Source organism: Nelumbo nucifera, chromosome 2 (genome assembly GCF_055504915.1).
Source record: "Nelumbo nucifera cultivar China Antique chromosome 2, China Antique-T2T, whole genome shotgun sequence".
Taxonomy (NCBI): domain Eukaryota; kingdom Viridiplantae; phylum Streptophyta; class Magnoliopsida; order Proteales; family Nelumbonaceae; genus Nelumbo; species Nelumbo nucifera.
Window position 1 is genome coordinate 111,699,036 of NC_142650.1, and position 11,479 is coordinate 111,710,514.

At 33.9% G+C, this 11,479-nt stretch overlaps 1 pseudogene across 1 annotated transcript; it reads left to right on the forward strand.

Annotated features, from left to right (window-relative positions):
• The first annotated feature begins 8,450 nt into the window (after nt 1-8,450).
• LOC148802815 (receptor-like protein 13) lies at nt 8,451-10,949 on the forward strand (annotated as a pseudogene). The gene is made up of 3 exons (XR_016082465.1): nt 8,451-8,832; nt 8,971-9,122; nt 9,717-10,949. The product of XR_016082465.1 is annotated as a receptor-like protein 13 (transcript).
• The last annotated feature ends 530 nt before the right edge of the window (nt 10,950-11,479 follow it).

Sequence of the window (11,479 nt, forward strand, 5' to 3'; positions counted from 1 at the left end):
GAAACTATAAAAGGTGTTTTAATAAATGACCATTTCTATTATTTAACTTTCGTTTAGTAATGATTTTATAAGAGGCTATTTTCTAAGAAGGCTAGAGGGAGACTGGGCTAAATATTTTCATGTCTATTTCATCCAAAGTTCCATTAAAGTTCTTTGAGCTAAACGGGATAAAATTTAGGTTGGACCAGGTTCATTAAATGAAACTCATAGACGAGCTAACCTTTATCTTGTCTTGTTGAGACATTCCAAAAGCCTAATTACTCCCTCCAAAATGTTGCCGGCCTATAAGCAGAGCGGAAGAAAGAATCGAACATTAATGAGTAACGACATTATTAATGTCAGCTTGATGTAGGGGAAGAGGACTCACGTATGAAACTATAGAAGGTGTTTTAATAAATGACCATTTCTATTATTTATCTTTGGTTTAGTAATGATTTTATAAGAGGTTATTTTTTAAGAAGCCTAGAGGGAGACTGGGCTAAACGGGATAAAATTTAAGTTGAACCAGGCTCATGAAATGAAGCTCTTAGACGAGCTAACCTTTATCTTGTCTTGTTGAGACATTCCAAAAACCATAATATTTTTTCCTTATTTTCTCCCAACATTCCAAAAACCAGGCTCATGAAATGATTTTACAAGTGTTGGATTCGTGTTGCAATAGTTTCAATTATGACATTGCTCCAGCAATAATTACGTAATTATTAGATATATTTTTGGCTACTTAGAAATTATTTAACATATATATAAACGTGTAGTTTGCGTTGACGTTTTCTGCTTTTATTTCAGGTCTCAAAAGGTTTAACAAGTTGGAGGAAATACATTTAGATTACAACAATTTTAACACAACGATTTCTCGAGAAACTTCGAGAAACTTGGAGCTATTAGATTTATATTCTTGTACGCTCAACAACAAATTTCTCGAGAACATGGGGAGAATGATTTCTCTCAAGTTCTTATCAATTGCTTTAACTATTGGACTCAATGGCACTCAACTACCACATAAAGGTAAGTTAATTATTTGCAAACCAAAAATCTTTTGATCTATTTTGTGTCATTTCTTATGCTCTCTCTAAATAATACACGGTTAGTTATATACAGAATCATTATTTAATTTACATATACATGCTTTGAATCACCATGCAGGGTTGTGCAAACTAAGGAACGTTCAGGAGTTGGATCTTAGTGGCAACGATTTCGTGGGTAGTCTCAACCATTGTTTAGGAAACTTCACATCCCTTCGTGCATTGGATCTTTCTTACAATCAATTTGAAGGAAGCTTTGACACATCATTCATTGCTGGACTCACTTCTCTTGAATATCTTTCTCTTTCACATAGTCGTTTCTAAGGTTCATTTTCATTTCATTCATTCGCTAACCTTTCCAAACTTGACTCATTTGAATGTGAAGATAACGGGCTAATAGTTGAGGCCAACGACTATCAAACCTGGGTTCCATCCTTCCAATTGAAGTCTCTTGCCTTATCAGGCTTCACATTCAAAAATGGTGCATTTCTGAGTTTCCTCTACTACCAGCATGAGTTGAGAGTAGTTCAACTCTCTAGAAACAATTTAAGGGGGGAATTTCCCTTTTGGTTGCTAGAAAACAATACCAAACTAGGCGGCTTAAATCTAATGAATAACTCCTTTACAGGCCCTCTTGTTCTTCCCCCTCATCCTTGTGTAAATTTGTCTGTTTTGATCCTTTCTAACAATAACTTCTCTGGTTCAACCCCAACAAATATCAGTGTCATCTTTCCAAATTTGGGAATCTTAAAGCTATCACAAAATTGTTTTGAAGGAAAAATTCCTCCATCAATTGATGTTGTTATACCTGGATCACAATCTCTTTAAAGGAAATCTTCCAGATAGCTTGTTGCATGATTCCCAACAATTGGAACATGTGCATCTTCAGAAAAATAGGTTGGAAGGACCAATGATGAATGCATTCTCAAACAGCACTTCCTTGGTGACATTGGACATTAGGGATAACCACTTAAATGGTGGAATTCCAGAATGGATTGGTGGGATTTCATCTCTAAATGCCCTTCTTTTGAAAGGGAATCAATTTGAAGGTCAAATTCCAGTTCAATTGTGCCAGTTGAAAAATCTCAACATAATGGACTTCTCTCACAACTTTCTCTCAGGTTCGATACCTTCTTGCTTAAATAACATCAAATTTATAGGAGAATCAAACTCAAATGGAAGAAATTCAGAAGTTGAGCTTACTGTATTCGGATATGGGGAGTTATATTCATATAAAAGTATGTCATTTGGATCTGAAAATGATTTGGGTGGTGAAGGCGTCACGGTGGAATTAGAAGTGGAGTTCACAACAAAATTCCGGTATGAAACTTACAAGGGTGTTGTTCTTGAGTTCATGTCTGGAATTGATCTCTCTTGCAACAAATTAGTAGGCAATATCCCACCTAAAATTGGAGATTTAAGTGATATTCTTGCATTGAACCTGTCACAGAACTATTTAAATGGGCAAACCCCACCAAGCATTTCAAATCTGAGAAAAATAGAGAGTTTAGACCTTTCCTACAACAATTTGACCGGAATGATCCCTCCTCAGATGATTGAGCTAAACTCTTTGTCGAATTTCAAGTGGCTCATAACAACCTATCCGGAAGGACTCCAGAGAGAAAAGGACAATTTGCAACATTCAGGGAAAGTAGCTATGAGAGCAACCCTCTTCTTTGTGGAGAACCCTTAAAGAAGAATAATTGCACAAACAGTTCCAAGGCACGACCATCTATGTAAACAGCTCATGGGCATGGACATGGAAAGTTTTGTTGTAAGCTTTATAGCTTCTTATATAACAGTGTTGTGGGTTTGGTGGCAGTTTTCTACATAAACCCCTATTGGCGACGAGTTTGGTTTTATCTAATTGATGTTTGTATTACCTCTACTTACTACTTTGTTATGAACAATATCCACAAACTGTTATCTTTTTCTTATTAATTAACAATTGCATATTCAGTTTTTTTCTTTTTTTTTTTGAGAGAGTATTATTTCATTGCTCCAAATAAGAATTCAGTTTGGTGAAGTGGAATTAACCAGAGCTCGGGATTTATCAAAAGAAAAGAAAATTTAGAATTCATCAGTACATCTTGGATCGTATTCTCTTTGAATGTGATTTGTTGGGTACGTACCCTCAAATTCCTCAAGTGTCTATCGCTTGTAATTACCAATTAAGAAAGAATTGGTTAAGTCTACTCCCTAGAATTCCCCTCCAACCCTAAAATTTATTGATTTTCTTCTATTGTTTTACATTCTTTTTTATTTTTCTATTTTATGTGTTTTCTAAAAAGCCATCAAGGTAATTTCAATCACTTGCGTGAGCACTTAATGTTAGGCATCTCTGTGCATCAGTATCCTGTAGGGTTCTTTGAGTGACAAAAGACTTTTTATCAATCCCGATCTTACTGCAGCATCGGCTACCAAATTAATTAACCTTCATGGAGCACTACCCAAAGAAGGCGACCAAACCAAAGCATAGCAAGTTTAATATCCCTTACACACAAAAAGAACTTCCTGCCGAAAGCTATCAACGTGCTGTCATGCTATGTCTTGCCGGCCCAACACTGTATGAATCTCTGTGCCGGGTCTGACATGGTGCATTTGTCATTGTGCCATATCAAGCTGTGCCAAACCATACCAGGACACGGGCAACTTGATTCGATTTACACCTCTAACTATCATGCAATCATAAACCCGTTTTAGTAGTTTGGGCTTCCAGTTTAATAACAAGAGTATGCAAATGGGCCCGTTGAAGCCATACAATAAGCCAAAGTGTGAAATACACAGAAATAATTACACCACAAACTTTCAAGGCTTTTGGAAGTCTATTGGCCCGTCAACAAAACTTCGATTCAATAAATAAGAAAGAAGCCCGTTGTAACATACATGACCCCAAGTGTTATTTCGTTGCTCCAAATAAGAACTCAGTTTGGGGAAATCGTATTAGCCAATTAACAATTCAAAATACTCCCATCAGTCTTAATTTGAACAATCTGTTGACCAATTAAAAGCTTTCTCTTATGTAAGCAATGATTTATACATACATACATATAAGCATACCTAATTATGCATAGAGAATGTTTTTTTTTTCAATAAGGCAATTAGGCAAAACAAAAATTGCATTAAAAGGAGAAAGAGATATACAAAAAGTAACAGCCAACAATAAAAAATTAAAGCGGTCGCTCAAAGCTATACAAATAAAATAGAAAAGACCACAACCAGGAAAAAACCTACTGAGTCATCACAATAGAACCGACAGAAGAAAACCATCCAAGAACCACAACTAACCCAACAAGGGTCCCAAGAGTAGACAAAACCAGCTATACTCATTTACAGGAGTATTTGATTTATTAAATTGATTAAAATTGAACCAATAAATAGAATTTTTTAATCAAATTTGTAAAATGAAAAATCGAACAAATTGAAATGAGGAAAAATCAACATAATCAAAAATGAATTAATTGAACTGAAATAAATAGAATTAATCCAATAAATAGAATTTTTTAATCAAATTTTTTGGCTATTTTGGTTAACCATGTTTCAATTCTGAAAACCAAAACCAAAATTTCTAAAAAATGAATTAATTGAACTGAAATAATTGCAAATTACTGAAACTTTTCTTGAAGTTTCTGACCGTTGCTTAAATACCCCCTGAAGTTTGGTAATTTCAATCACATCCCTTGAACTTTATGACAGTTGCAAGTAGACCCTCTCTGTTCGAATCTTCTAAGAAAAGATATAAAAATGTCTAAAATACCATGCAGTTATTATTGGGGCTGGTTCCTACAGAAAAAACAATTCAGACTTTATAAGAAAAAGAAAAAGAATTTACAGGTGCAACTTTTCCTTTGTGTGTGGTTGATACAAAGGATAAATTTGAAAGATAAATCAATTTTGAAAAAGAAATCGAAAAAACATAGGGTGGTGATTAATATAAAGAAAAAGTTTGTAAATAAACATTTTGGTCAAAAGTAACTATATGGGTATTTTTGTGTCATGCTGTACCAGGCCACTATGCGGGCGTGCCAACATGCCATGCTAGGCCATGGGTCATGCTATCATAGCCCACATTCTCGTGCCATGCCATGCTAGCTTATGGGCCTTAAAACCCGAGCCTAGCATGACCTAGGGATATAGGTCAGGCCGTGACATGGCCTGGTTGCTACAATGACCAGGCTTGCTTAGCACAATCCATATCGTGCTGGGTCATACTAGCCCACGGGTGGCACAGCCCACTTTAATTGGTATTTGCCACAGATGAATATTTGGGAAGCTAAGTGTTACTACCACTAGGGTACATAGTGGCGATCTGTAATTTATCCACGTATAAGTGATCCATAGGATATGTGACACTACACCATATACCACACATGTCAATTTGGCATGCACATGTGGCATCAAAGTCCAAACACAACCCCCCCTACGGAAAGAAAATAAAATTTAAGTTAAAGTGAATTAATCTTGCCAAACAAGAAAAGAAAAAGTAGGGCTGAAACGGATTGGATTAGATTCGGCAAAGGGTATATTTGATCCGATCCAATGAGAAATCTGAATGATCCGATTCCGGTAACAATCCATAGGATTTTCAAGAACATGATTCGAATTCGAAATTGGATACCTTATCAGATATCCAATTCGAATCCGATCTGATTAGAATTGTAAAAGAATTTGTGATATAATATGAATACTATATTATAATATATATATATATATATAATTATATAAATAATATGTAAAATATATATGTCATATACATATAATATATAATATTTTATAACTAACAGATTGGATCGGGGTATATCTGAATTCGATCTGTTAACTAAACAAATCGAGTTTTCCAGTCCGATCTGATTTGTTAGGATCAATGGAGGTATCCAAATTTGGCTCTTATCAGATCAGATTTAGATTCAAATTGGATCTGATCCGACTTATTTGCTATCCTAAGAAAAAGTATATATATATACATATATGTAGGGCTGCAAGTCGGTCTAGGTTAGGTCAGGTTGGGGCCAACCCTAGCCTAACCCTAAGTTCTAAACCCCAACCCTAACCCTAATCCAACCCAATATATCTAACCCTAACCCTAACTAAGTTCCTTCAACCCTAATCCAACCCAACCCAAACTTCAGCTTGGGTTGGCTCGGGTTGGGCCCAACCCAACCTTCTTCCCATTTTTTAAAATCTTGTAGAACTTGTCAATCGCATATTTTAACTCAAATTTCACTACATATATTGATCTATGTTTTATTAGTGTTTGTTTGTTGATGTTTTTAGTAGTTCTTTTAGTAAAAAAAAAAACAGAAAAGTAAGCATTTGAAATGACTAGTTTATTATGAGTTATGACTTATAGGTAGCAAAGGGCTGAGAGGAGAGGAAGAATAAAATATGTTATTAGGGTTTTAGTCTTTTGGATTGGGATTAAGTTAAGTGATTATCTTTAAGACATGATCGTACGTGATGGGGCTAAACAACTATTATGCATCTAAGCAAATCTGTGTATGGTATATCATATATAATATATGTATTTATATATGACATGTATTATAGAGTTGGGTTCAGGTTTCACAAGGGGTCAACCCTAATTCAACTCAAAGTAAAGTTGGGTTCATGAATTTCAACCCTAGCCCTAACCCAAACATCAGCCTATCTCAACTCAACCTGACTTCTAAGTTGCAGCCTTTTATATGTGTTGTATGGGATAAAATTCTAAAACATAATACTGTATTTGGTTTGATAAAAGAAAGAGAGAAATAGAAATTTGAAGTAAAGGTCATAAGAATTTTATGAAAGTTTTAACCTCCATTTTCTGTTTTTCTCTTATTTCCTATCAAACCAAACATAATCTAAAGGCTTATATAGCGAAAAGCAATGGATAAAACAAAAATTCTTATTAAAATACATATAATCCTCCAACACCCAGTCCCATAGTACCGGTAGATTTCATTCGGTATTCCAACTCTCCATTTTACTTCAAACAGTTCAATAGTAAGAAAAAATAGATTGAAAACCTTCAAAAAATAATTTAATATCACACACATAGAAACCAACCCTTCCGGAAGAAGAAAACCCTACCTGGAGGGAAATCTCTCTCCTCCCCACGCCTCCCAACAGAGAGAAAAGTGAACCGATCACTAAAAAAACATAATAAAATTTGGACTCACATAACTACTATGGTCCCCAGCTCCTATCTAATAACTAACATAAAATATCTACTCAGAAAATATCATAAAACTAATTGATCTTCAACAGTTTTCAATAGTTATTGGAATAATATTTTTTGAAAAATGTATTAATTTTAAAAAGTATTTCTTAAAATTTAATAACTTATATTTTATTGTCCATTAAAAGTTAATCACTATTCATTTTCTTTTATTTTCAAATATAAATTAATCAATAATTTTCTAAAAATGTTATACTTTATCAAGAATTTTATGAAAGTGAAATAGTTTATCTCTTTTTTTTCAAAAATTTTCTAAAAATGTAATAATTTTTTGACAACTGAATTATTGATATTTTATTTTTCAATATAAATTAATGAATAAATTAGTCAAAAAACTAATTATGTTTTAATTTTTGGTAAATTATTAATTTGTCATAATTAATCAATATTAATTTAAAGAAATCAATTTTTATTAAATTGATAAAATTAATAATTTTAAATAAATTGTCATAAATAACCAATATTAATTTACCGAAATTAATCTTTTTGGTAAATTACAATTTTTTATTAATTAAATTTTTGTTAAATTAATTTTACAGAATTACCGAAACTAATCTACAAACTTTAGTTACCAAATTTACCTAGAATAGTATTTCTAAATTAGTTACGAAACTGAAAAAAAAGAGCTTACCACAATTAATTACAAACCTATCAAAATTAATTTTTCCAAATTCACCAATATTAATTTTGTAAATTAACAAAATTGTATTATATTAGTTTTCTCTAAGATTACCAAAATTAATAAAATAATGGTTTTACAAAACTATCAAATTTATTGATAATAAGATCTTGAACGCCTTCCCCTTCCATTACTTCTAACTTGGTCAAAGAACACCGATCATTAAGGACCAAAGTTTGAACCTTTCAGTTCAGGTGTGTTCGGTTTGTTATTGAGTTCCATTTTCTTAGCATCTATCCATTGCAAAGAATCAACAAATTATCTCTCTCTCTCTCTCTCTCTCCTCAATCGACGCATCAAGCCTTAAGGCCCTTAACACCAAAGGTAGGGAACCCTTGAAATTTCTCACCACGATTCCACTCTCATCTTTCATGTCCATTCATCGTAGGTAAGGCCAAAAGCTCTAGGTCCATCCTATCTTTCTTTACCAACTAAATTCTATTGTTCTACTATTACTATTTTTCCTTTATGTATGAATTGCAAATTCTATAATGTATTATTTTAATGTGCTTTTGCTATTATTCTAAACTAATATATTGTTTGCAACTCTGTCTAGACTTTTTTGTTCATAAAGCTAAATTTAGATGATTCATGTCATGAATATGAAGCAATTGCTCTTCTTGATACACTTTAAGTTATATTTGGTTTGATAGGTAATAAGAAGGAAACAAAAAGCTGAGAGACATCATAGGCATTCAATCACTAGAGAGAGAGAACATGGGCGGAAAGATTTCTCTCAAGTTCTCGAGAGTTGAGAGACTTGGATACTTTGAGAAACTTGGAGTTATTAGATTTTATCTTATTGTACACTCAACAACAAATTCTCGAGAACATGGGCGGAAAGATTTCTCTCAAGTTCTTATCAATTGCTTCAGCTATTGGACTCAATGGCACTCAACTACCACATAAAGGTAAGTTACTTATTGGCAAACCAAAAATCTATTGATCTATTTTGTCTCATTTCTTATGCTCTCTCTAAATAATACACGGTTAGTTATATACAGAATCATTGGTTAATTTACATATATATGCTTTGAATCACCATGCAGGGTTGTGCAAACTAAGGAACCTTCAGGAGTTGGATCTTAGTGGCAACGATTTCGTGGGTAGTCTCAACCATTGTTTAGGAAACCTCACATCCCTTCGCGCATTGGATCTTTCTTACAATCGATTTGAAGGAAGCTTTGACACATCATTCATTGTTGGACTCACTTCTCTTGAATACCTTTAATCGCTTCCAAGGTTCATTTTCATTTTATTCATTCGCTAACCTTTCCAAACTTGACTCATTTGAATGTGAAGATAACGGGCTAATAGTTGAAGCCGACGACTATCCAACCTGGGTTCCACCCTTCCAATTGAAGTCTCTTGCCTTATCAGGCTTCACATTCAAAAATGGTGCATTTCTGAGTTCCCTCTACTACCAGCATGAGTTGAGAGTAGTTCAACTCTCTAGCAACGATTTAAGGGGGGAATTTCCCATTTGGTTGCTATAAAACAATACCAAACTAGGCGGCTTAAATCTAATGAACAACTCCTTGACAGGCCCTCTTGTTCTTCCTCCTCATCCTTGTTTAAATTTGTCTATTTTGATCCTTTCTAACAATAACTTCTCTGGTTCAATCCCAACAAATATCTGTGTCCTCTTTCCAAATTTAGAAGTCTTAAAACTATCACAAAATTGTTTTGAAGGAAAAATTCCCCCATCAATCGGTAATATGAAATCTTTACAGATATTCAGGGTTCGATTCCTTCTTGCTTTAGCTCACAATATTTGGAACATGTGCATCTTTAGAAAAATATGTTGGAAGGACCAATGACAAATGCATTCTCAAACAACACTTCCTTGGTGACATTGGACATTAGGGATAACCACTTAAATGATGGAATTCCAGAATGGATTGGTGGGCTTTCATCTCTAAATGCCCTGCTTTTGAAAGGGATTCAATTTGAAGGTCAAATTCCAGTTCAATTGTGCCAGTTGAAAAATCTCTACATAATGGACTTCTCTCACAACTTTCTCTCAGGTTCTATACCTTCTTGCTTAAATAACATCACATTTAAAGGAGAATCAAACTCAAATGGAAGAAATTCAGAAGTTGAACTTACTGGATTCGGATATGCTGAGTTATATTCATATAAAAGTATGTTTTTTGGATATAAAAATGATCTGGGTGGTGAATACATCACGGTGGAACTAGAAGTGGAGTTCACAACAAAATTCTGGTACGAAACTTACAAGGGTGTTGTTCTTGAGCTCATGTCTGGAATTGATCTCTCTTGCAACAAATTAGTAGACAATATCCCACCTGAAATTGGAGATTTAAGTGATATTCGTGCATTGAACCTGTCGCACAACTATTTAAATGGGCAAATCCCACCAAGCTTTTCAAATCTGAGAAAAATAGAGAGTTTGGACCTTTCCTAAAACAATTTGACGGGAATGATCCCTCCTCAGATGATTGAGCTAAACTCTTTGTCGAATTTCAATGTGGCTCATAACAACCTATCCGGAAGGACTCCAGAGAGAAAAGGACAATTTGCAACATTCAAGGAATCTAGCTATGAGGGCAACCCTCTTCTTTGTGGACCCTTAAAGAAGAATAATTGCACAAACAGTTCCAAGGCATCACCATCTATGCAAACAGCTCCTGATGACATGGACATGGACATGGACACCTTTGTTATAAGCTTTATAGCTTCTTATATAACAGTGTTGTTGGGTTTGGTGGCAGTCTTCTACATAAACCCCTATTGGGACGAGTTTGGGTTTATCTAATTGATGTTTGTATTACCTCTACTTACTACTTTGTTCCGGACAATATCCACAAATTTTTAACTTAGTGTTGTTTTGATAAATATTTTAGCTTTTTAAATATATAGATTACCGATCACTTATTCTTCCAACTCAAGTCTCATAGTTCGACAAAATGTTATCTTTTTCTTATTAATTAACAATTGTATATGATGAAGTGGTACCAAAATACTCTTGAGAAATACATTTCTCCTACTTCATCCTTGTAGATTCATTTTTTTCTTTTCTTTTTTTTTTTTTTGAGAAAGTATTATTTCATTGCTCCAAATAAGAATTCAGTTTGGTGAAATGGAATTAACTAGAGGTCGGGATTTCTCAGAAGAAAAGAAAATTCAGAATTCATCAGTACATCTCGGATCGTATTATCTTTGAATGTGATTTGCTGGGTACGTACCCTCAAATTCCTCAAGTGTCTATCGCTTGTAATTACCAATGAAGAAAGAATTGGTTAAGTCTACTCCCTAGAATTCCCCTCCAACACTAAAATTTGTTGATTTTCTTTTATTGTTTCACATTCTTTTTTATTTTTCTGTTTTATGTGTTTTCTGAAAAACCAAGGTAATTTCAATCACTTGTGAGCACTTCTGAAAAACCAAGGTAATTTCAATCAATCGTTGCTCCAAATAATAATTCAGTTCGGTGAAATGGATTTAACCAATTAAGAATTCAAAAATACTCCCATCCGTATTTATCTTCCAATAGCCAAAATTCGGAAGCTGCTACACAAAGGGGGAATCGGCATT